At 39.7% G+C, this 26,329-nt stretch overlaps 1 protein-coding gene across 10 annotated transcripts in view; it reads left to right on the top strand.

Moving 5' to 3' along the window:
* The window catches only part of drp2 (dystrophin related protein 2), a 163,496-nt gene that overhangs the window by 60,217 nt on the left and 76,950 nt on the right, over positions 1-26,329 (top strand). For 5 of the 10 annotated variants that reach the window (XR_011342985.1, XM_069893387.1, XM_069893392.1 and 2 more), the window contains one exon: positions 4,523-4,681. The exons of 1 other annotated variant lie outside the window; for it this stretch is intronic. The gene's annotated coding sequence lies outside the window, so the exon portion shown is untranslated. Of the gene's footprint in view, positions 1-2,905; positions 2,974-3,538; positions 3,704-4,522; positions 4,682-26,329 lie in introns of all 10 variants that reach the window. 4 more of the 10 variants (XM_069893388.1, XM_069893390.1, XM_069893389.1 and 1 more) reach the window with 4 other exon arrangements.

Raw genomic sequence — 26,329 nt, 5'->3', positions numbered from 1 at the left:
TACTCCTCCAGATTTACACTTTGCCAACAGTTGCTGCTTCTTTGAACATGTGCCAGTCAATGAGCTCAAAGCAGTCTTGAAGTGCGTGAATGGCCCCCATTGGCCAAGTTTTAAGCTGTTTCAGGACTGGTCTGCAGCATGTAGCGATTTTTCTGTATGCTAGGATTAGTATTACAGAGATGTGGTCTGAGTATTTGAGGTGGGGTCAGAGCTCTGCCCGATATGCATCAGAGATGTTCGTGTCCACAAGGTTCAATGTGTTTGCACCTCTCATAGCAAAGTCCACACACTAATGGAATTTAGGGAGCCCTGACTTGAACTTCGCCTGGTTGAAATCCCCAGCGATGATGATCAATTTGTCAGGGTGTGCGATCTGCAGTTTGTTTATCACCTTGTACAGTTCCCAGATCGCCTCCTTAACGTTCATGCTGGGGTGGGGGATAGATGGATGTACACACCTACTATGGGGACCATGGTGAATTCCTGTGGTAGATAAAATGGTCTGAATCTGACAGTCCCAAATTCCACCAACGTTGAGGAGTGACCAGAGTACTGAATCCTTACACCATTCCGTGTTGATGTAAACACACTGGCCACCACCACAAGCTTTTCCACACAGAGCAGCATCTCTGTCAGCCGGAAATAATGGTGAACCTGTCCATCTGAATGGCGACATCCGGGACCCTGTCACTGAGCCATGTTTCAGTGAAGACCAGAGCACAGCAGTCCCTGTATTGTCGTTATGTGGCCGTCTGGAGTCAGATGTCATCCATTTTTTTCACGAGGGAGCAGACGTTGGTGAGCAGGATGGATGGTAGAGCTGGGCAGCAGGGGTTTGCTCTCAGCCTAGCATGGACCCCTGCTCACTTACCATGCTTTCTCCACCTCACACACTGCTTCCTTCTCCTCCACGATCTCGAGGTTTTACGGTCTAGTCCCTGCAGCAGGCCATGATCGCATAGCTCGGCACAGATGTCTTCCCAGAGGTAAGTTGCTACATTTCTAACTAATTTTTTTAAACTGTAGCAATGGGTAGTCATGACTTTATAAACTAAAATTATATAACTATATAACACTTTAGCTAGACTATTAACTGTAATTAAAATAAAAAAACAAAGTGAAATTACCAGTGTCCTGGAGAGGCCAGTGCATCCAACGTTGCACCACCTCTGATCCATGGTTCGTTTGGGGCTAACTCTTGGATTTAACGTATGGAAATGGAAAAGAGAAAATTATGAAATCCAAGATAAAGTACTTAACTACTATTCTCCAGCAGAACTCAAATCTGTGTTGGGCCAATTTATTATCTGCTGAGCTTACTCTAGTCTTGGCCTTTACCCTTAAATTTCAAATAATACAAAACCAATAACAATATCCAGGAAAGACAGATAAGACAATGTCGATTGTGATGGAATTTCATTCGGGCCTGTTGTTGATAGAATCATTGGTAAGATCCAGGTTATTGTAAGTGTTAAACTCCCACAATCCTAATGATCGATCACATGCCAAAATATTGGTAAAGACACATGAAAATGTCTCAACACATCCTTTCTTTTAGCTCTTGTGGTTAAATAACTCTGTATATTTTCCTCAGCATTATCTACATTCTTGGCTGATCCACTAAAATCCAATCTCACGGTGACAGGTGTCAAACTAACAAAATAATTTGATTGTGAACTTCCAATCCTCCACCAATTCAAAGCCAGGAGTAAAAAAAGAGCAAGAAGTGAAGAAAAAAATCTGTTCTATGCAATGACTCAGAATTCTGAGAAACATTTTTTACTGCTTTTTTTAAAAATCTCTGCTGCATCTATTCTTGGACTCTGGTTGAATGTCAAGATAACTGATGTCCTGAAAGCCCATCAGCAGAAAATAAATATAACAAGCAGCCAATTAAGAAAGCGTTTCCTGCTACCCTGGCGCATTGTTAGCACTGATAGTAGCATTAAAATCTACTGCACCCACTTACACTAATCCCTTTTTCCTCTTGCATCCCCATCAGCCTCTAACCATTCCTCCCAATTTTCCTGCTACTCACCTCCATGAGATGCAAGTTACAGGCAATTCTGAGGATATTAGAAGATATCAGAGCACCTCAGGGAAACTCATGTGGTCACATGGAGAATGTATAAAATAGAGGCCTACAAGATTCTACAAGGTGGACAGCCAGCAGGAATAGCAAAAACCCAGAGTGAGAGGAGGAAAATTTAGGGGAGTTATCAGGAGTAAAAAAAAAATGTTTAAACAGAGTTGTGGGTGCCTGGAATGTCTTGCCATGGGTGGTGGTGGAGACTGAAATATTAGGGGCATTTAAGAGACTCTTAGATAGGCACATGCATGAATAAAAATGGAGGGTTACGAGGTAGGAAGGGTTCCGTTTTTTTTGGTGGGAATATATAGGTCGGCACAACATCGAGGACTGAAGGGCCTCTAATGTGCTGTTAGGTTCTATGTTCACCCAGACAGCATCAAAGTTCAGGTTTGAGCTCAGGCTACAGGACCTGTGAGACACAAGAGTTAACTCCTGCACCACTGTGCCCAGGAGCCCATAAAAGGGTTTTTGTGCCCATGTCTGGAGATCTGATCCCTTTATGGTTTCCATAGCAACAAACAGTTGCTTGGGCCAAATAACAATGATAGAACCTACTGAGAATAAAAGGTTAGATAAAATTACCAACAGCGGACAGTTAAGATCAGCAGCTATGCCAGACTTGAAATCAAATGGCTGGTGCCAGCCAAATCATATGCTTACAAGATTTCTGTACAAGGAATTTGAAAAAGGGAGTCGGCAGGTTGTCCCATCCCAAATTCCACTGCATTAAGCAGCTTTAACTGTGCACCATATGGACATTGAACTTTGCATTCAACAGTGAAGAATAAAACATCATTGTGCTCTCTTGTTCAGTAGCCAGAAGGAATGTACTCACTGCTCGCCTGCCAAATTGCCTGAACAACGTACATGCTGACCATCAGGTACCCATTTATAATCCCATTCACTAACACTTGGTCTGTAACGTTCAATGGCTTGGCATCGACATTATGCTGAAATATTATGAGAGCAGCTGCTTCTTCCACCAAAGTCTACATCCAGATTCCAACTACCCTTTGGGTGGAAAATTTCTTTCTCAGGTCCCCTCTAAACCTCTTCCCCTTTTTGGTATTGTCTCCAATCGCTTCTTATGCTGTGGCGACCAGATCTACAGTTGTGGCTTGACCAATGTTTTGTAAATGTATCATAACCTCCCTGCTCCTATATTCTATGCCCTAACAGGTGTCCTACATGAATTTTTCACCACCTTACCCATCTGTGCTGACACCTTCATGAGTCCTTGAAAGAGGTCACTCTATTTATCAATGCACTCTAGGGTCCTACCGTTCATTCTGTAAGTCGTACCCATGGGGCATCACCTCACACTTCTCAGGATTAAATTCCATCTGCTACTGCTCTGCCTGTCTTATCAACTGATGAATATCATCCTGTAGCCAACACTATCCTTCTTCACTACTAACACCCTAATGATTTCTGTGACGTTTGCAGATCTACTAATCAGAGCCCCTTCATTCACATCTAAACCATCAATGTACACAACAAACAGAAAATGTCTAGCTCCTGATCCATGTGGTACATCAGTGATCACAGGCTTCCGATAACAAAACACCTCTCTGCCATCACCCTCTGCCTCCTATTCCCAAGCTAATTTTGGTAAGTATTTCTGAAAGCTGTTATGTCTGTTATGTGGGTAGGATCTGGAGAAAGACCTCTACATACTGACATGGTGAGAATTGAAATTACTAAACCTTAATCATGATTAATCCTGGACATCAAATTTAAAGTTCAAATGTCATTGCATAGTTGCAAATGTCATGTAACTTTCTTTGAATATCTATCTTAAATAGTAAATAAGTTGTTGGTTTCCTTACCAAAGTAAATTAAATGAATTACTTCTGCAGTGGAGTCACTTATGGTTTTTAGACTGTAGACATGTAATGGAACAATCAAGGAATTTTGCCGATACACAGGCAGTCTAAAAAGAAAGGTACAGGAATTTTGAGTCAATTCCTGCACCGGGATTTATCCTGCAGGACCCCTACAACCTTTTGGAGGAAGCCTGCAGTGTAAATTTTACCAGAAAGATTTGTTGACAGTTATCCACTCTACTGCACATCCAACCACCGGGACTGTTGCACTCAGGTATTTGCAGTCTAAAAAGGCGCCCAGTGTGAACGACCTCAAGGGCAGTAATTATGTTAATTTTTTTCCACATTTTTCCTGACACGGCAGTCTAAAAAACATTACAGTTGTAATTTAGGCAACAAAGAGGCCTATTACACACAGTAAACTTCACAAACAGCAACAATGTTTAGTAACAAGAACTCTTGATTACACAAGCACTCATTTTAAGTATCAACATGGGTAAAATAACCTTTATTGACTGAAAAGGACAGCAAAAAATGTTTTGTTTTGATAATGCTGATGTTTGATCCTTTTCTTAACGGTTGCATTCACTGGATCTGCCCCCAGAAAACTAATAGTACAAAGAAAATCACTGAGGAAGCCAGGAAGGGATGGCAATCAGAAGACAATGAGTCAGATGAGAAGACCTGGGCATCGCAGTCAGCACAGCAGTTAGCGCAATGCTATCCCAGCAGCAGCAACCCAGGCTTGAATCTGCTGCAGTCTGTAAGGAATTTGTCTATTCTTCCCGTATCCACAAGGGTTTCCTCTGGCTGCTCTGGTTCCTCCTACGTTCCAAAGACGTACAGGATTAGTGGGTTAATTGGTCACTTGGGTCTGTTTTGAGTGGCTTCGTACTACATCTCTAAATTAAATGAACTTCAGCTGTTTAACTAGCAGACACTTTCAAATTGTAAGATTCCATTCAGTCTTGATGAAATGGTATAAATAAACATGTATCTATGCTCTGACAATCAATTCGAATTACATCATCTTTGAACAGAAATTGATGAATGACTCCTTGAAAAGAATACTCCGTGAAGCAAAAATTCTTGGTCAACAAATCAGCAAGTTTGCCTGAGGTTTTGCAAGAACGTAAAATAAATAATTTGCGAGCCAAACACAATTTTCTTTTCTTCACGCCAACTGGAGGCTTAGAGATTGTCCAATGACAATGATGTCCTAAAGCTTCATAATTTAATGGATGAATAGAGTGGTGATGCATGAGGAGATTACCTTTGCCCTCAAACATCACAATTTTGGTCTCCAAACATCTGGAGGTGCATTAAGGACAGGGTGCCCCGTGCTGTTTATTGAGCTCCTGATGCACTAGTAAGGGGCCAGTGACTAATTGAAAAGACAGCTGGTTTCTTCCCTTTTGCTTTCAGATGCTGCTTTTTCTCAATGAACATAAATGAGCTTCAAACAGGCTTGTAGTTCAGCTGCATGAAGTTGAGGGATTTGAAAGAGGGACATATAGGTTTTTTTCTCTCCTCCTGCACCACATCTCCTGCAGCTCCCCACCCCTCCCCACACAGACAAACACACACACAGACTTCAATGGTACCCATCGAACAGACTGGTGCAACAATATATTTGACTTATTGGATCGGATTGAACTTCAGCATCAAGCGGGGGCCACACGAAATATGCCTTCCGTAATCTGTCGTTCTCAATTAAATCTTCACTAATTAAAAAAATATTCAGGGACTTGTTCTCGCCCTTTCTGCAAGGATTCTAATATTCCTGAATGTGTGATTTGTGCATCACAAATGGAGTAATGACTCTCCAATTTAAACCTTCAGAGAATGTCAGGGGGAGGAATGGAATTATGGAGAAAATATCAACCAACACAGACCAGCAAAATCTTCAAGAGCCAGAATATTCCTGGCAGATGCCACACATTTCTACTAGACACAAAAAAATGTTTATCCACCATCAATATAAGGGATAGTTGGTGTTGTATAGAATGCACGGGATTATTGAGTTCATGGAGGGTCCAAACGGCCCTTTGGGAATGCTGTTGAATTGCCCCTCAGATGAGAGAGCTGCTTCTTCTGCACCTTCTCATCTAAACCTCTGAATACTGCAAGCTCTTTTTTATTCTGTCCAATGTGAGCTTCAATTTCTCAGTGGAGTAAGAAACTGCACATGCTGGAAACTGGAGCAAAATAAAACTGCAGGAGGAAACCATCTGCGGGAGCAACATCCATGGGGGATAGGAATTGTCAACCTTGTGGGTTGAGTCTTCATGCATTCCATAACTTAACACTGAGACAAAGTGGGTGTGAGCCTGAAAGTCTAGCCAAATAAAATCACTCTACAATGGTAAGAACTCATTGATCCAATTATTACTAAAAAAAAACACATAACTGCAGGCTGAGTTTTGAAACATGGGATAGGAAACAGGTTGTTTATGTTTAATTGCAGTGCAGTAAAGAGCATAGTGTACTGTTTTCCCTCACTTCACTCAAGCAAAAATAAACCAGTCAAACATCTTCAGGAAATCCAAAAAATTACTCTGCGGAACTGCCATCTTAAATTTTTGACCGCAGTTGACAGCATAACCCAGTCTGTGGCCTCTTCCGGGACAATAACCCATCATTGAGAACCCAATAACACATAGTCTACGTTAGGCAGGTCACATCACTCACAGGCCTGAGAGCAGGCCCCTGAAACAGACATGCTGTTCGGAACTCAGTCAAAGGAGCAGATTACCAGGCAGGCAGAGGAAAAACATTCAAGGATGTGTACTGTCAACCTGAACAAGTCCAATATCCCCACAGGCTCCAAGGAAGCTCTTACTTGTGACTGCTCTAAATGGAAGAGCATTGGGATGGTATTCAGAACCTCAATTCATGCATCGAAGGCACACAACCATCCTGCAAAACCAGCAGGAGGATGGACCACCTCACAGTCTCCATATTCCTCCCTTTGCTCCAACTTAAAACCTGTCTATTTACAAACACTTTCCTGCTTCTGACAAAAATGAAATGGAAAATCTTTTTATCTCTCTCTCTCTACTGACATTGGTTCCCCTACCATTCCTAGCATTTTCTCTTCTCATTACATCAATGAGAATTAATCCGCTCTTCTCGCACTTTTCACATCGTGTGGCATAAACAGGATGTTCCATTACCACATCCTAATGTTTACCACACATCTTGAGATAATTAATTTATGATTACCAAAACAGAATGCTGATATTTCTCATGCAGTCACAATGTGAGATGCTGTCTTACGTAGTGTGGTCCACAAACAGCATGATCATTAAACAAAGAGTGGGTGATGTTGCATCCCTTTTTGCAATGTTCGAGTCATGGGTGTATAGTCATTTTTTTTCAATGTCACTATAAAGATAGATAGGTGGACAGGTATCTGTTTGTAATGTTGCAGTTCCATGATACAAACAGTGAATGTGTAATCTGTATGCAGCATTGACCATATAGATGAGGAGCCCCATGGTGGTTCTGCTTGCATATCCCCAGATGATCACCATCTATCAACAGGGTAGATGAAGGAGTCCAGGCTAACACAGAACTGTTTCTCACTCTGCCTCGGAGTAAATGCAATAACTGACTTGATATGAATTGGATAGCCGGCAAGTCAATGACGCATGCTCACACCAGTCATGTATAAAAAGATGTTGTTACAGAGTTTTTGGCAATTAATACCACAGCCGCTTCTAAAATGGTATAAATACTTTTCTCAAGATAATTTAGAAGAGTGCATGAGTTTTCTTTATCTATCTAATTCTCAAATTGATTCTGAAAAAGAGCGATACTAATGGAATTGGAGCAATCAATAGATTAAAAGAAAAACAATCTGATTAGAAAGGTTTTCTGTTGAAGTAAAGCAGTCTCTCCTGTCCTTGTCCCTCACCACATGTATGTGATGGCTACGCTTCCATTCCCTGTCTCTTTCTTGCCACTATGACTCACTTCTTTAAACACTCTGCATTGTCTTGGCACAAATTATTTTGACAAGATCCAAATAAGTCAAAAATAGCTTTGCGCCTGAGGCAGTCTCTGAAATCGTAAATGATTTGGATTGCTGAATAAGTGGCTCTGTGGCTAAGTTTGCAGACGAAGACCAAGTTTGCAGACTAAGTTTGGGGCAGCATGGTTGGTAGTGGTTACCGCAATACCTTTACAACACCAGTGATTGGGACCAGGGTTTGAATCCCATGCTGGCTGTAAAGAGGTTTGAACATTTTCCCTGTGTCTGCATGGGTTTTTCCCAGGGGACTCCAGTTTTCTCCCACCACTCAACACATATTGGGGGTGTAGGTTAATTGGGTGTAAATTGGACAGCATGGACTTGTGGGCCAAAATGTGCTGTATGTCTAAACTAAAATTTTTATTTAATTTTTTTTTTAAAGATGCAAAGCTTGGTGGAGGGAAAGGTAATGAGAAAGAAACAGAGAGGCTGCAGAGAGAATTAGATTAGGAGAATGGGCAAAGAAATAGCAAATGGAATACAATGTTGGAAAGTATAGTCATTCACTTTGGTAGGAACAAAAGAGCAGCCATTATTTGGATGGGGAGAATTAAGAGGTGCAAAGGGACTTGGGAGTCCTCACACAGGATACCCTAAACGTTAATCTCCAGGTTGAGTGGGTAGTGAAGAAGGCAAATGCAATGTTGACCTTCATATCTAGGTCAAGTGGCACCCTCGGGCTGCCACTGACAACGGCGCCCCGTTAAAAATATACACACAAAAATACCACCACACACTAACTGTGCCACTGCCGCCCATCATAGTTTACATTTTAAGTTCCCCTCACCACCACCACACACACAGGTTGTGAGACACCGATCTGTCATTACCCCTTCCCTCCTCCTGATCACTGGGAGCCCACATTCTGGTGATGGAAGTCTTGTTTGGGGAGTGGGATGCAGGGCAGGCTGTAGGGAGATTGGCAAGGTATTAATTAGAAAATCTCTGCAGGCGGTCGGGACGGCCTGTCTGTGGGGCTGTCGACATGCAGACAGGGTGGGCTGTCAGTGCGTGGCCGGGACAGGTGTTCAGCAGGGCTGTCATCTACATTTCCCTGGCAGGTGCTAGCACTGGCAGAGCGGTTCCAGCTGTGTGGGGGATTATGGGTAGGGAAGATGCTCATTTTTTTTCCCATTGATTCCGCATTGAGCCACCACCAGGTTCTGCTTGAGCACTGGAATGGCCCCAAAGTGGCCTGTATTGGGCTAGGGAATCAGATATTGGGTGAGTAAGGCGAGGACAGTGACACACCCCTGGAAGTAGAGTCTCGATTCTGTGCCCACCTGCCATATCCTAGAGCAGGGATTTGATGTTAATACTTTATAAGGTACCAGTAAGACTTCACTAGAACCGTTTTGGGTTCCTTTGAGAAAGTATGTGCTGGCATTGGAGGGGGTGCAGAGAAGATTTACAAGAATGATTCCTGGAATGGAAGGATTAGCATATGAGGAACATTTGATGGCTATTGTACTCTTCTCATTGGAATTCAGAAGAATGAGGGAGACCTCATAGAAGCATTTCAAGTGTTGAAAGGACTGGTCAGAGAAGATGTCTCCCATGGTAGGGGAATCTAAAAGGGCACAACTTCAGGATTGAAGGGCACGCACTTAAAAGAGAGATGCGAGGAATTTCTTTTGTAAGAGAGGGGTAAACCTTTAATATTTGCTATCATGGGCAGCTGTGAAGGCCAAGTCATTAGGTGTCTTTAAGGCAGAGATTGATAGGTATCTGAATAGTCAGGGTATCAAAGGTTATGGGAAGAATGCATGGGAGTGGGGCTGAGTTTGAGAATAGATCAACTCATGCTGGAATGGCAGACCAGATATGATGGGCCAAATGGCCTACTTCTGCTCCACCGTTATAGTCTTATGCATAAATTGAACTCATAATCTGTTCATTTTTGTAAAAGAATCTTTGATTAACTCATTTGGGGAGGTTGCTGCTCATCTAATAATGTAGCTACTTTACACTGTTTTCTGACAGGGAGTTTAGATTTACCTGGATGAGTATTGCACCAACATTTTGCAGTGGAAATAACCTATGCTGCTCTCTTTATTTTACTATTATACTTTAATGATTTTTGAAGCTATGATATAATATCAGAATCATAAGTTGTAAGTTCTCTATTTTAAGATACAAAAAGAATATTTGCAGCCAATTTTAAATGAATATCGATTGTTAAATTACAGTGTAATCTTCTGAGTTTTATTCTTTATTTTGCATACCATTGCATTGGGTCTTTCGAAGTAAACATTATAATGACTGGTTTCATGGGAACCCTGGCTTATATGATTTTTAATTTAAAAAAAAATATTTACAACTGTAAGGTAAAACATCATGAGATGGGAATGTGTAAGGAGTTACCCTGCCCTGTACAGGGCTGTAACAAGATGTAAATGCATCCTTGTACTTACAAGATAAGAGAGACATTGATGGATTGAGAGGCAGGAAGCTAGCAGGGAAAGGATAGCAACAGTTTTAGTCATTGGACAAGTAATGATATGATGATGTTCTAAGCACATATCCAAGGGTATAAAAAATCACCATTTTGCTGATAACGGCAGAATGCATTCTCCGACTAACATGTTTAGTCGCAAGTGTTACAATCCGGTAATAAAGAACAAAGAACCCTGATTTCGACTCAGCCTGGTGTTTGTCTCACCCATTCATGAACAAAGCAGACCTAACACAACACAGTTGAAGCCAATTCTGGCCATTGAACCCCATGCAGCCCAATTGCACCCAATTAACTTAAAATCCTGTATATTTTGGAGGGTGGGAGAAAAGCCAGAACACCCGAGGGAAGCCCACACAGGTCTCAGGGAGAATGCACAAAATCTCTACAGACAGCACTAGATTTGAACATGGGTCACTGGCACTGCACTAGCATTGCGCTAACTGCGTCGCCCACAGTGTATCCTGGAACTAAGTGAAAGGTTAATTAAAATGTCTTCTGATGGAAATCTGCTGATACGATTTCAAAGTCTCCTGATCACAAGTGTTTGGTCAAAACTTTATTGGAAGTTTAGAGCTGGAATTTCTGCTGTTTTGAAATTAATGAAAGCCCAAGTGAGAAACCAAATGTCCCTTTATGCTTTGAATTGCTGCGTTCAAATTTGCTTCTGTATAATATTATTTCTTAGTTCAAAAGAAACTGATTGCACACTGAGATGTTTGATCTGATTTTGATATGATGGCAAATCAGACCACATTTCATGTGAACCAAAGGTATCCTTATTTAATTCAAGTTTGGTCAGATTCTTCTGTAATTTACAACAATCAATATTAATTTAAAGAACGGTCTCGAGTGCACTAATTTTTTGTAACTTAAATTGAAACCAAATATCTAGTTAAGGCCGAAAACAGATAAAGTGTATTACCAAAAACAGATCAAGGTATAGGAACAGGACTGATGGTTGAACATGTTCCTGTGTTCTTGTTCAAAAATAAGTAACAGGGCTCCAAAGGACATGAATAGGAATCTTAGAGTCAACCTATATCAACTGCAGAGAAAAAGGATAAAGAATGTTTCTGTCTGTTGGAAATGCTGAGACTGGAGGCTGTGGAGGCACACTGCCAGCATGAGGAGGTTCGCCCAGCAATGTGGAGAAAAAAAGAACAGTGCAGTCCAGAGGGAAAGAAGAATGCTATAAATCTGCCATCAAGGGAAAGGACAGCAAGCATCAAGATGAAAAACACACAGTGGAGTGTCATTGCCTGTTCAAGGATGAAGAGAATGATTCTGAGTATTGGCATGTGTAATGCATATACAAATACAAGGTGGATGAAAGAAAAGCAACTCTTGAATTGATGGAGCCATACTTCAAAGAAGCGTGTTTTGGCGACTAAGAGTCCAGTTGGTCTGCTTTTCTCGTAAGTGTAAATATGAAGAGATTCTAAACTGCAAGCTACTCACCATTAATGGGAAAAAAAAAGGGATTATGAATACTCAGTCATTATATTGTGGAAATGTATTAAACCTAGAACTGTGCACTGTGAGAAAATAGACCAGCAGGGTGCAGCATGAAGATTTTGCTTCTTGAACACTTTTCGGTTTAGTTTTTGGATTTTGGACTGCCGATTATAAAAAATCACCCTAAAATATTCCTATCAAGTACATTTTTTTAGATATAGCCTATTTTTATGAAAGAGAAGAAGAGATAGTGTGATAAAGTTAATGTATTATAAACATGAAACATTATCTCTTCTCTTTCCACAGATGAGAATTCCCAGAATTTTCTGTTTTATATTTTATAATAATAGAATAATAAAAGCAGCTACACTTCTTTTATTTCCAACTTATTTTAGAAGCTATCACAACTTGACAAACTGATCTTTGATCGGAGGCAGATATTCTGGATCCATCAATGAAAAAAAAACAGCTTGTTTCATTTGCCAGCAAACGAGGAGGAAATATGCTGGAGAGTTATGTCTGGAATTTTTGAAATAATTGAATATAAAATAATTCAGCAAGGAAAACAATGAACGGATTTCTGAGCCAAAAATTTAAATGTCTTGTTTATGTTTTGCTCTCCCACAGGCAAGTAAAATGTGCCCCTTTCATTCTTAAATACAGTTTGTTTCATGTTTGTGGAATCATAGAATTAACATTGTAGGTGTGAATAGGTGTTTGCTGGAATCTCTATTTGTTTCTCCTTTGTGAAAAGCAGAGACTCCTATTTAATGCTGGACTTTTCAAGGCAGATCTTTTAGGATTGCTTAGTTATTTTTATGAAGTGATCAACCCTTTGGAAATACGTGAGCAGGTAATTACTTGAGAAATCTATATTTTTTTTGTAATTTTTTAAAATATTTGTGAGTGTTTAAATAATCCTTAATCATTTATAAATCTATTTAAATTGTTTTAATGACATTATTTTTTATCTTTTTTACCTTCTGTTTAAACATCTGATTATTTTTTTTAAATTTTTTATTTTTCACACCATAAACCACATTAACCATGATACATACTTTTTCCTTTTCAAATATATACAGTGCCATTTTCTCCCCCCCCCCCCCCCTCCCATCCCACCCTCCCTATCTCCCTGATTATTAAAGGTATTTAGAAATTATTTAAAAGGCCATCAGGGACCATAGAGGGTGGGACCTCAGCAGCATGTCAGCTGAAGCCTGTTGGGTTTGCATAGCCTGTTTCGCCATTGACAATGCCTTTCATATTTAGAGAGTTGATTCATTCAATTTTCTACATCCAGAAATTGAAGTCCAGATGGACAGGGACTGTTGGCAGGAACTATGGTCAGAGGTTTAAGAACCACATGATCATGTCCAATCTATATGGAGTCAACAGACCTGAACTTCAGAAGTAACAATTAACATGCGACCACATCTTGTGTTTAATGCCTGAAGCAAAGAACAAATGTTAACTTCTACTTGAAATGATCCTCATCTTTCATCAAACAAGAAACTTCTCTTTACAAACCTGGGATTGGATCCAACCCTGATTCTCAGAACTGGAACCCATCCTGTAAAATTCATGATTGTGTCTTTTTAGAGATACAGTATCTTAACAGTACCTTACGGCCCACAAACCTGCGCTGCCCCAAAAACACCAATTAACCTATTAACCCAGTACATCTTTGGAACATGGGAGAAACCAAAACACCAGAGGAAACCCACACAGACACATCCGAAGTTTGTTATAGTTTGGAATTTTCCATGGATTTCATAAAGTTGGGTGAATTTGCTGAAATAAATAGGACAGCAAGACAGAAAAGAAGGACTCAATTTAGCACTTTGTTCATCAGATAATTCTCTGTGGATCCATTTTTATGGAAGTATTTCCTTCGTTACTGCTGCAAGCTGTATGTTGTTCATGTTCTAATGTTTGTTTCCATAATGGTCTGACATTCATGAAAATAGTCCTCCTCGTTTATAAGTTGCAGAAATCAGAGCCTCAAACACATCAACAATCCGGGTTCAAATCTGCTATTGACTGTAAAGAGTTTGTATGTTTTCCCCACGTCCATGTGGGGTCCCATAGGTGCTCTGGTTTCCTCCCACATTCCAAAGGCATACAGGTTTAGTAGGTTATTTGGTCACATAGGTACATTTGGGTAGTGTGGCCTCATGGGTTGGAATGGCCGATTCGCGTGCTGTATCACTAACTTTAAAAATATGTACATATATATACTTACTGCCATACTACAAATTTGTTCTTGCATGAATCCATTTATTAATTGCATCTTTGGTTTATTTATTAGAGTATTTTGACCAATAAAAGCCATGTGCACAATGTAAAATGTATTGCCATTTATCATGAGATAATGATGGAAAATGTCAGAGATATATAACAGATTAAATAGCATGAGTAAATAAAAAATTATATGTAATCGTCATTTCAGCATTGTACACTTCAAGTGACAAATGAGCCTTATTTCCTAGATCTGTATTTCAGCCACAATATAATCTAATTTATGAATGGAAAATAGTTTAATATTGAGTGACAAATCTACCTGATAAAATTCAACAGAACTGTTCTCAGGCTGTATCTAATGTGTGAATCAAATCTGCATGTGATATATTTGCAAAGCTGATGCAAAATTACATTAATTAATATTAATTTTACATTTTAACTGTACTTATCCAACCTATAATATTCATAAGCTGTTTAATCTTATACTTACATAAATATATAAACCATTTGATATATACTGAGCCAAGCGTCTAGAACTGAAAAATTAGGTTATTAAATCTGTGCTGCAACTATGCAGTAACGTTGAAGTGAATATTTTGTGTTTGTGAGGACAGTATGTGGAGCAAAAAAATGTCAAATCTGGAATGTTCTATGTTGCAGAGAAATGAGGATGTGGTTCCGACTCATTTGTGGATGGTTTGCCGATCTGAAAACAGTGCAACCATTCCAACTCTAAAATGTGGAGCAACTTGGCACACTGCAAAAAGGCCATGATCCTGACATCTTTGCCAGCAGCTTGCCCTTTCACCTAATTCCCAGAACCTTCAGATTAGCCACAGCACAAAACAGATGACTTGCCCAAGGGTAACATCAGAGACAGACAGATGGATGTTTCTTCCAATTTCTTGCCGTACCTGTCCCATGGGTCATTGTTCAGCTCCTGATGGCCTTTCTTATAAAGGGAATGGTATTGAGGGAACAAGAAGATAAGGAATTACTTCTAGAAATTTTAGTAGGTGACCTTGTTCCGAGCAATGATGTTTTGTATTGTTGCAGCAATGGTGGGTAGCAATAGAGGGGAGCTGGAGTTGTAAAATTAGCCTCCTCCAAATGCATAGAAATCAATGTTGTGGTTATCAAGGGAGAAGAACGAGTGTGTGAACCAAATAAATAGCATTGAATATCAGAACAAATCCTTCTAAAAGCTGTGGTAACTTGAAAATATACCTTTCTGTCTGTTTATGTGGGATTCACTTTCATTTTGATCTCCTCTTCTTCAGCAGAGGAAAACCACCCTGAAAAATGCACAGAATTGCAATGTAAATAAATGGTCCTTAACAAAATCAGTTTGTGTTTTCCTCACACTAATCAGACCTATGCTTTTGCCACTTGGTTGAGATCAAGTAGTTCACCTGAAAAAAAAATGAGACTTGTTTTATAGCAGTCCAGCCAACATGCTGAGATAGCACTCGGTCAATATACGGGCCTGCTACAGTAATACGAAAGAGGCCTTTACAAGTATAAAGACCCTGAGCATGGGAGACATCTTCCATAATATTGGCTGTGTTGTCACAACATCAACATGAGAAAAAAATCCAATTGCAAATAAGTTAACAAGTTTTTTTAAATGAAAACTAGATATATAACCAAGTAAAAAACAAAATGAACATAAAAGAAGAGTCTACACTTAGAACATTGTTTTCAGTTTTGATTGCCAATTACAGGAAGAATGTGATTAGGCTAGAAGTGGTGCAGAAAACTATTTATAAGACATTAGAGGATCTGGAGGGCTTGAGTTGTATGGAGAGGCTGGAACTGCTTCCCCTGGAGTGACAGAAGCTGATAAAGGTTTATAAAATCATGAGGGCACAGATCAGGTAGATGGTCACAGCTTTTTTCACCCCACAGTATGGGAGTACAAAACTAGAAGGCAAAGGTTTAAGTTGAGAGAGGAAAGATTTAACAGGGATCTGAGAGGCGTTTTTCACACATCAGGTGGAACAAGAAACATACAGCACAGTACAGGCCTTTCGGCCCTCAATGTTGTGCCAATCCATATATCCCTTCCTTTAAAAAAGCACTAAACCCTCTCTACCTCAGAACCTTCTAGTTTTGTTTCATCCATGTGTCTGAGTCTCTTAAATGCCCCCAATGCTTCAGCTTCCACCACCATCCTTCGCAAGGCATTCCAGGCACCCACAACTCTATGTATAAAAAACTTACCCCTGATGTCTCCCCTTAATTGGTGCTTACTGATCCTGCCCTACAAAACAGGGCAGGATGTCAACCCTATCTATTCCTCTCATAATCTTGTAAACCTCTATCAAGTCTCCTCTCATCCATATATGGAATGAGCTGCCAGGAAAAGTAGTAGAGGTGGATGCTAGTCAAGTGAAGTCAAATTTATAGTCAAGTGTGTGTGTGTGTGTGTGGCCTCCGTCGGTCATGGATGACCAATGGTACTGCACCTGTCCAACACTATAATGTGAAGCTGGAGTGGCCTCTCCATGATGCAAGCCAGGGTAGAGTTGATTATAGAGATCCATCTTTTGCCCATGCAGTGGAAACCACCCCCCCCCCCCACCCCTCCATGCCAATGGTAGGTCCAAAGGATCAATGGAATTGATACAGTTTGGTGCCAGGAGTTTCCGTGCTAGTGCTGGGTACAGAAGTCAGCCGCTTTTGGAACTCCAATTCTGGATTTTTCCTCAGGGTTTACTCCCAAAGCCTTGCCCATGAGTGGGTATAGCCACAAGGCAGCAGAGGATTGAAATCAGAATTTTCCCTCACTTAGATGAGTTATCATCAAGGTTAATGAGCCTCATCTGCCCAGAGCAACTGGTTTCAAGGTGCCAGTGGCCTGCCTTTGCCCCTTCTTCTGTCAGTGGGAACAGCTCTGCCAGGCATAAGAACTATGCCACGTGTGAAGGCCAGGAATTGGACTTGGCTGTCAGAGGCTGATTGAGACACACACCATGAAGATTATTTGTGTGGCAGTAGGAGCTCGTCCCCATGACAACATTTTGGCTATGACAACCTGTTGCATCAGGTTGTTCTTGTACAACCTGACCAAACAGCGTTCTCCAGTCCTTGGTGCAAAACATGCAGACACACAACCAGATATAATATACAGACAAACAATACATGGGCAGGACAAATATCTGCATTTACAAATAAATTTAAAAAGCAAATATTGTTTGGTAACTATGAGAGTCATGGATGGTTAGTGTGAACAGTAAAATTACAATTGAAAACACATTCATACTGGTTCATGGGTAGGAAGGATTAAGAGGGATATGGGCCACATACTAGCAAATAGGACTAGCTCAGGAAGAAACATTGGTCAGTATGGATGAGGTGACCATAATTTTATGACATGCAGGTGAGCAAGAAATTACAAAGGCAATTAATATGTTGATTTTAAAGCAAGATGCTTTGGATAAATGTTTTACTACAATATACAGGACCATGTTGTCTCCACACCTGGATTTTTGTGTATAAGTTTGGTCCCCTTACCTAAAAAAGAGATCTGATCTGCTGTAGAAATAGTGCAGTGAATATTCAATACGGTTTTCTGGAAGGCAGGTCTATCACACAAGAAAAGATTGAGGAGATGGGGTCTTAAATACACTCAAGTTTAGAAGGAAAGTGAACACCAAATTGTATTGAACTCTTGGAGGGCTTGATAGGAAAGGTAAAAAGAGAACATTTCTTCTAGCTGAGAGGTCTTGAACTAGGTAAGGTGCCACAGTCAAAATCTGGGATTTACAGCTGAAATAAAGAGAATCTTTTTCATGCAAAGGATGGTGAAATTTTGGAGTGAAGAATCTAGGAGTTCTCTCATTGATTGCATTCTGAACAGAGATTTAGGATATTAAAAGAATAAAAGGAAATCAAAATAGGGCAGGGAAATGCGGCCGAGGTAAAAAATCAGTCATGGTCTTGTTGAATGGTAGAACAGTATAGAAGGGCTGAATGGTCTGCTCCTGCTCTTTTTTACTTAAAATATTGATGCATCATCAGCTATTTTATTTAAATCAATGCACAAAGAGGACCTGGAATCCTTGGGGTATTTCAATGAGAAAGGAATCTTGCATGGGTAATATTTCAAGGCATTCTCTAATATATGAGTTGTTTTAACAGAATGGAGTGTTGGTGTGGGACCCCTGTTATTAAAATGAGGAGAAATTCAAAGGAAATTGCTAAAGAACCATATAACCATATAACCATTTTATAAAATCTTATCAAAGAGCACCTTAGAGAACTAACAGTATGTTTTTGAAGCCTCATAAATCTACTAGATTTCTCTAAGAAGATAACTAAATGAAGAAGTAATATTCAAAATGTATTTAAATTTTCTGCAAGTAATTCCACTTTTAAGATCTATAAAGCCAAAGGCAGATTAGTTTGCTGAATTAAAAATTACTGACAATATAAATAAAATTACTGATTGGTTTTCAATAGCTTAAGTAATGAAAGTGAAGTGGTAATTTTCCAACTTTGTTCCTTATGGAAGTAAACTTCATCCAATTATATTTTGTGTGTCATTTTCTGATCTTACATTTAATCTGTTGGAAGATGCTGTGTGGCATTAAGAGACATTCCTGTCAGGTACTTCCATCAGATCACGTTTACCATTTTCCCAATGGAAGTGTGAAACCAAAGTAAGTTCGTCTACTGATTTGAACACATCTAAGTGTGGAAAAGGTTGAAATGTGCAGGTGTCAAAGCATCCTTCTAACATAAACACACATTATTAAAATGTTTCCACATGTTCAGATTTTTATGTGGCTTCGATGAATTATAAATCCAAATAGTTTATTTTAAGCATCAATCTTTACATTTTGTATGATTACAATGCTCTGTGTCTTTGAAGTGCTATTATTATTACCAGAATAGGTTCAATTAAACCCAAGAAAACTATTCTGGATCTTTGAATATATCAGTTATAAATATTAGCTGTTGTTACTGATCCAAGAAAGAAACATGAAACTACCTAGCTTCACAAAGATGGCTGGATATGGCAAGAAATGTATAACCTATTTAAAGAAGCAGTACAATGCAAGACTAGTTTATTTTGAAACCTTTTGACATTCCAGTAGCTTAACTTGGATTGCCCAAGTTTCAGCGCTTAAACACTTGATGCAGACCTACTTCAGATTACAGAAAAGTTGTACCCTTTAGCGAGAATACTTCAGAGACTTTCTAATGGAAGCTACCTCTTACTTACATGGAGTGAGATCACAAAATATGGTGCAATGCAATCTAAGAGTCCTTGTAAATGAAACCATAAATATTAACATGCACATGCAGCAAGGAATTAGAAAGGTTAATGCAACATTGGTCTTTGTTTCAAGAGGTTCTGATGTTGCATACAATTTCTTTCCCTGTGAATAAGAAATTGAGTTAGTGCAAAGGAAAATCCACCAGGTTCATTCCTCTGATGAAAGAGTTGGCATATGAAGAAAAGGTGAGAAAGCTGGACCGATACTTATTGCAGTCTAGAACAAGAAGAGAATGCTTGGCCTCCTGAGATATCTAGAACATCAACCATTTATGGTGGAGACAGGAAGTCCTTTTGTCTCTTAGAGTTGTGGAACAGTAACAGAGAGCCATGGAGAAAGAATCACTGAACATATTGCAGATATTTGAAATAGAAGGGAGATAAAGGGTATGGGATATTGCAGCAGCCCTGGAGCAGAATGATAAGTCTTCCCCAGTCCTCCTTCCAGTGCAAAACCACCTCTGGAAGGTAGGCTAATGCAAATATAGTTGCGTTATTCGCCCCAAGTATATTTGATTTTGAACAAAAAAAATTGCATTTAGGATCAGGCTGTATTCTTTAAAACATTCTGGTATGCAACTGTTTTGCAGTTAGAATTAAATAGTGTAAATTGTACTGACAGACTGTTATTCTGGATGCTTACTTGATTATCTAGAGCTCAGGAAGAAGTTTGCCAAGTTTCTATTTCTAGATTTCCTTTCAGTCATCACAGCCCTCACATAAAGAAACAAGAGTCAATTAGAAAACCAATTGTACAAGTTCCAAGAGAGGCAGCAGGTCAAACAAGCATCAAGTGATCCATTTTGCAACTTCTAGTTTTGGTTATTATTTGCTTTTAAAGAAATGATGCAAAATATGTCTTCTTGCAAATTGCAGTGCTCCATCTACTGACAGATTGATGAAGCAAGCTGTGAGGAGATTTGGTGGCAGAGATTTGGGTCTTGTCAATGACAGATGGTTCGCTACAGGAATGAACAAATTACCAATTATTACAGTGCTTCCAGGGGACCTTTATAAATTTAGACCATTTTGCATAATCTCCATACCCCACTGATCAAACACAGGAATGAAATAGCATAATAGACTGTAATAGCAAACTATGTTGTCCATAGTTTTTCCTGTGAATTAATGAGTATTGTTGATTATCAGATTTTTTTATTGATTTTATTTTTCAAAATATGGGCCTCGCAGGCAAGGCCAGAATTTATTACCCTTATTGGCAAAAATAGGTGAGCTACCTACTTGAAGAACTGCAGTCCTCCTGGTGAAAGTGCTCTCATGCTACTCTTGGAGAGGGAATTTCAGTATTTAGAACAAGTAATAGAGAATGAGTTGCAGAGGAAGAATGGCAGAATAGTTCCATGTCAGGATTGAGTGAGGAAACGCAGGCAATGGCATTCCATGCATGTACTGCCATCTAAGTGGGAGTGATTGTGGGTTCAAGAGTTGTTGAAACAGCCCAGGTGAAACCTGCAGCACATTTTAGAGATGCATCATATTGCACCCACAATGTGTCAAGTGTTGAAGGGAATGAATAGCTAAGGTGTAGAAGCTGCAGTTCAATCTGTTTGCTTTGTCCTGGATGGTGATGAATTGCTAGAAGTTCTTTTTTCTTTGGCTTGGTTTTGCGGAGGAAGATTTATGGAGGGGTATGTCCACATCTGCTGCAGGCTCGTTGGTGACTGACAAGTCCGATGCGGGACAGGCAGGCACGGTTGCAGCGGTTGCAAGGGAAAATTGATGGGTTGGGGTTGGGTGTTGGGTTTTTCCTCCTTTGTCTTTTGTCAGTGAGGTGGGCTCTGCGGTCTTCTTCAAAGGAGGTTGCTCCCCGCCGAACTGTGAGGCGCCGAGATGCACGGTTGGAGGTGATATCAGCCCACTGGCAGTGGTCAATGTGGCAGGCACCAAGAGAATGTAGAAGTACATTCCACCCAAATAGAGTGTTTTCCATTGTAACTCCGATGTGCATGGTACATGATGGAAATGCTTCAGGATGTCAAGAGATGAGACACACACCGCAGGATGAGTACACTTTAATCCATACTTGAAGCTATTGTGTATTAAGTGTTGCTGGAATTGAATATCGAACATACTTAGGTCGCCTCTAGATGGAGATGGCATCGATTTGTGTGGCATGAATGTCTGAATATTGACAAGATCTTGCAGTGTGCAGACAGGGACTGCTTCATTTGCTGAAGAATGTAAACGGCATTGAACAGTTGGCTATCTTCAATGTATGCCCCACCTCTGATGCAATTGAAGGCATGTTATTGATGAAACTGCTGAAGATGAATGAGTTTAGAAGCTAGACAATTAATGGTTTTAAAGAATGTCAGCCATAATAAGGAGAAGAAAACTGGCATTAAATGGATTCCATCAAAGAAGGATTATGTTCAAGCAGATGTCTCTGGGTTATGTTTTAGTTTTGGTATATGAATGGCTTAAAACTAGCAAAGTATAATATCACCGGGATAAATAAATCTGGAGTCAATTCATTGGAGAATAGAGATGCAGAATGATGCGATGTTTGTTTCTAAACATTATGACATAACACAATCACATTTTTGGGAAGATCATCACTAAAGCATAAGATTCAGGAACTGAAGTAGGGCTTTGGGTCTGTTGCACCATTAAAGATGATCATGGGTGCTTCAATCTCAGCTTCACCACCACTTGCCAGTTCAATCCCTATTCTAACCATGCTGCCTCTTGGCTCCTTTCAGTTCAATCATCCGTCTGTTTGTGCCATGGATATATTTAAAGACTCTCATTCTGAAAATCTTTGGAGTAAAGGATTCCGAGGTTTTGCTCCTCTTTGAGAGAAGAAATTCCTCCATCATACTATGTTAAATGAGGGACTCTTTATTCTGGAACTATGCCCCCAAGTCTAAATACTCCAATACATCCTCTTAGCATCCATCCTTCTCAACCCATCCTAGAACTTTATACACATCAATATATTAGAATCAGATTTATTGTCATGAACGTGTGTCATGAAATTTGTTGTTTTACAGCAGCAGTTCTGCAGAACAAGGTGAAAAATTACTATTAATTACAATTTTGTAAATACTAGATCTTAAAAGATAACCAGTGCAAAAAAAGAAGAGGAAAAAGTGGGGTAGTGTTCATGGGTTCATTCTCCGTTAAGAAATCTGATGGCAGAGGGGAAGAAGCTGTTTTTGTAATGTTGAATATGTGTCTTCAGGCTCCTGTCCTTCCTTCCTGATGGTAGCCGTAAGAAAAGGGCATAACCTAGGTGGTGAGGGTCCTTGATGATAGATGCTACTTTCTTGAGACACTGCCTCGTAGTGATATCCTTAATGGAGTGAAGACTAATGCCCATGATGGTGCTGGCTGAGTTCACAACTATCGGTATAGCCTGTTCCTGTCCTGTGCATTGACACCTCCATACTTGACAGTGATGAAATCAGTAAGAATACTCTCCTTGGTATGCCTGTAGAAATTTGCAAAAGTCTTTGGTGACATAACAAATCTCAGATTTCAGATTTATTATCAGAGTGCATACATGACTTCACATACAACCCTCCGATTCCTTTTTCCTGAAGGTATGGCAAAATATAAATTGTACACAGCATATAACATGTAAACAAAGAACTGAAAATATAACAAATGTAAACAAACTGACTAAGCAATACAGAGAGAACAAAAAGAAAATCAATAAAGTGGACAAGTAAGAGTCCTTAAATGAGTCTCTGATTGAGTTTGTCGTTGAGGAGTCTGATGGTGGAGGGATAGCAGGGCTTCTGTGTTACATAAATCTTCTGGCATGACTTCTTCATGATTGCATCGATAGGATGGTCACAAGAGAGGCCTCAGAGATGTTGACACCCATGAGTTTAAAGTTTCTTAACTTCTCCAACAATGACCCCTTGATGAAGACTAGTTTGTACTTTCCTAGCTTCCCCTTCCTGATGTCCTCAATCAATTCCTTAGTTTCACTGAAGTTGAGTGCAAGGTTGCTGTTGTGAAACTACCCAACTAGCTGATTTATTTCACTCCTGAATGCTTCCTTATCTGAGATTCGTGGTTCATCAGCAAATTTTGTAGATGGCATTTGAATTTGCCTAGCCTCACAGTCATGCGTGTAGAGAGAGTAGAGGGGTGGGCTAAGCATGCATCCCTGAGGTGCGCCTAAGTTGATTGTCAGAAAGGAGGAGATGTTGTTTCCAATCCACACTGAATGTGGTCTTCCGATGAGGAAGTCAAGGACTCAGTTGGGCACTTTACATTTGGGCACCACAGTGAAATGATGATGAAGCAAACACTGCTTCCTCTTCCTTTATCTGACACCAGTATCCAGTCTGTGCAGTAGAAGGAGAATCCTTCAGGCTGCAGCACTGTGTCCAGAATGCTTACATTCTCATAATCACTTCTCATTCTTCTAAACACCAATGAGTATGTCAAATCTCCCCAATATATCTTGCTACATCAACCTGTTCATCCCAGAAATTAACCGAATAAACCTTCTTTGCACTGCTAACAATACAGTGCATCCTTCCTTAAACATGAAGAACAAAACTAAATGACTATATTATTTGTGTTCTTCATAGTGTACAGAAGAATAATGTCAAAACCTCTATTATCCTCCATCTCCCTTGCAACGGTGGCCAACATTCTATTAACCTTCCTAATTTCTTAGTGTCCCTATCTGCAAATGCCTTGTGCTTCATGTACTAGAACCCTCAGATTCCTTCCCACCATGTTTATGGTCACACTCATTTTGAACAATAAATGCCTTTCATTCCAGTGTAAATAATGCACTTTTCCTGCTTGATGCTTCATCTGCCAATTGCTGGCAAATTCATGTACCATATCTCTATTCCTTTGGAAGCTCTTTGTGTCCTCCTCACACCTTGCTAATACATCTATAGTATCTTATCTCAATGACAGATTTGGTGGCAGCCCCAGCACTGATACCTGTGGAGCCCCACGACTTATAAATTCATAATTATTGAGTCACTGCCTTCTCTGCTTCCAACTATTATTTTTCCAGTCTCATTCCATACGAATCAAGCCTCCTTCAGCTACTCTTCCCTTTTCTGTGGAAGCTTTCACTCTTTTTTTACAATTTACTCCTCCCAGTCCTCAGACCAATCTTTAGTAGCATTGTTTGCTTTTAAAATTTGATATCATGAATGTTCATGAAATGTCTCGTCTGTTTTTGATTTTACAACTATAATTTTATGCCTTTGAAAATGCCTTTATTGGAATTTCGGAGGCTAATTTCACACTCAAATTCTTCACTTTAAAACTGAATTTGAAATATTCTTTTCAAGAGGCTCCTTTGCTATGAGATTATTAATTAGCCTTGTCTTATTGAACAATACAAAATCTTGGAGGCTTCTTCCCTGATTGGTTCCTCAATGCATTGTTCGAAGAAACCATCCCTAATAAACTCTTTGAACCTGTCCTCAAAGTTACTCTGGGAGTTTGATTTATCCAATTATATAATAATCAAAATGGGCAGGATTGTTGCAATACCTTTCTTATAAACTCTCATTATTCCTTGATTTAATCTGTCCAACTGTGTAGCAACTGTAAGGGGAGCATTATACTACAGCATCAGAAACGTCTCGTCCTTGCTATTTCCTACTTCCTACCAAACCAATTCTACATTTTGATTTTCAAACCCAATATCATTCTTTACCTGTGATCTCATCCTTTGTTACAGAATTAACCCACCTCCTTTTCCCACCTGCTCATCATTCTGAGCTGTCAAATGAGCCTGACTGTTCATTTCCCATACCTGCCTTTTATTTCTTCCCTAGCTCTCTACACTCTTAAATTGTTGGTGTAGACATGGACCACGGCCTCTTCTTGTTCATCCTTCCTCTCTGCAGGATCCTTTACCTCTGCTCCCCATGCTTTTAAACTATTAGCACCTCTGTCCTTGCCGTTATTTCCACAATTTCTATATTTTCACTTTTTATAAACAAAACACCCAAGATCTCTATTCCCATTTCTTTTAAACACCTGTTCCTCTTTTCTTTCAATTCCCAGAACCCCCATTTTCATTTTTTTCTTCAGAACTCTGTGTTCCTGTTCCCTCTGTTCCTGTTGTGATTTAAAATTCTCACCGACATTAGTACCTCATCTTTAAATATTCGCAAACGTGTATGCCTTCCTAAAGGACAGGATCTTGTCTACTACAACTGGAATTACAAGAGGGATATCTCCAGTTTGTAACTGCCTGGAGAAAATGCAGTAATAATGTAAGTAACTAGCTCTATCTACAGAGACATGGCAGATTACTGAAATGTGAGAGCAGGTAATGAAAGAAGTTGAAGTGTCAAAATGAAGACAATGTGGAATTTAGTAGTAAGATTTCAACTCCTTTCTCCAATGTTCATCAGCAGTTTTGGTTTGTTTTCCTCATGACCCATTGCATCACAGCATCGTTGCCAATGAGATCATTTGGCTCAACAACTTATTTACTTTTATCATATATTAGATTAGATTAGATTCAACTTTATTGTCATTGTGCCAAGTCAAATACAAACCCAATTAGCATCGAACCAGAAGTTTAATAATAGGGCTAAATACTATTATGCAAATAAAATCAAACACATTCAGCAAGCTAATAATTATAAAAGTACTGGCAGTCCAATGTGAGTGCACTTCCACTCAGCGCTGTGATTCAAAGTTCAGTGGGGTCACAGCCTTGGGAGGAAAAAGCTCTTCTTGACCTGCAGGTTGGAGAGCAAAGGCTCCTGTAGTGCCTACTGGATGGAAGAAGAGTAAAAAGTCCACAGTTAGGTTGAGACACATCCTTGATGATGCTCTTCGCCCTACCCAGACAGTGTAACTGATAGATGGTGGGGTATTTGGATGCTGATAATACATAGATCTTTAATTCAGTTAAGACGTACAGGCATACAGCATGGTAACAAGCCATTTTGGCCCATGAGCCCACGCC

This window comes from Narcine bancroftii, chromosome 8, assembly GCF_036971445.1.
Source record: "Narcine bancroftii isolate sNarBan1 chromosome 8, sNarBan1.hap1, whole genome shotgun sequence".
NCBI lineage: Eukaryota > Metazoa > Chordata > Chondrichthyes > Torpediniformes > Narcinidae > Narcine > Narcine bancroftii.
This window is presented reverse-complemented; position numbering and strand designations above follow the sequence as displayed.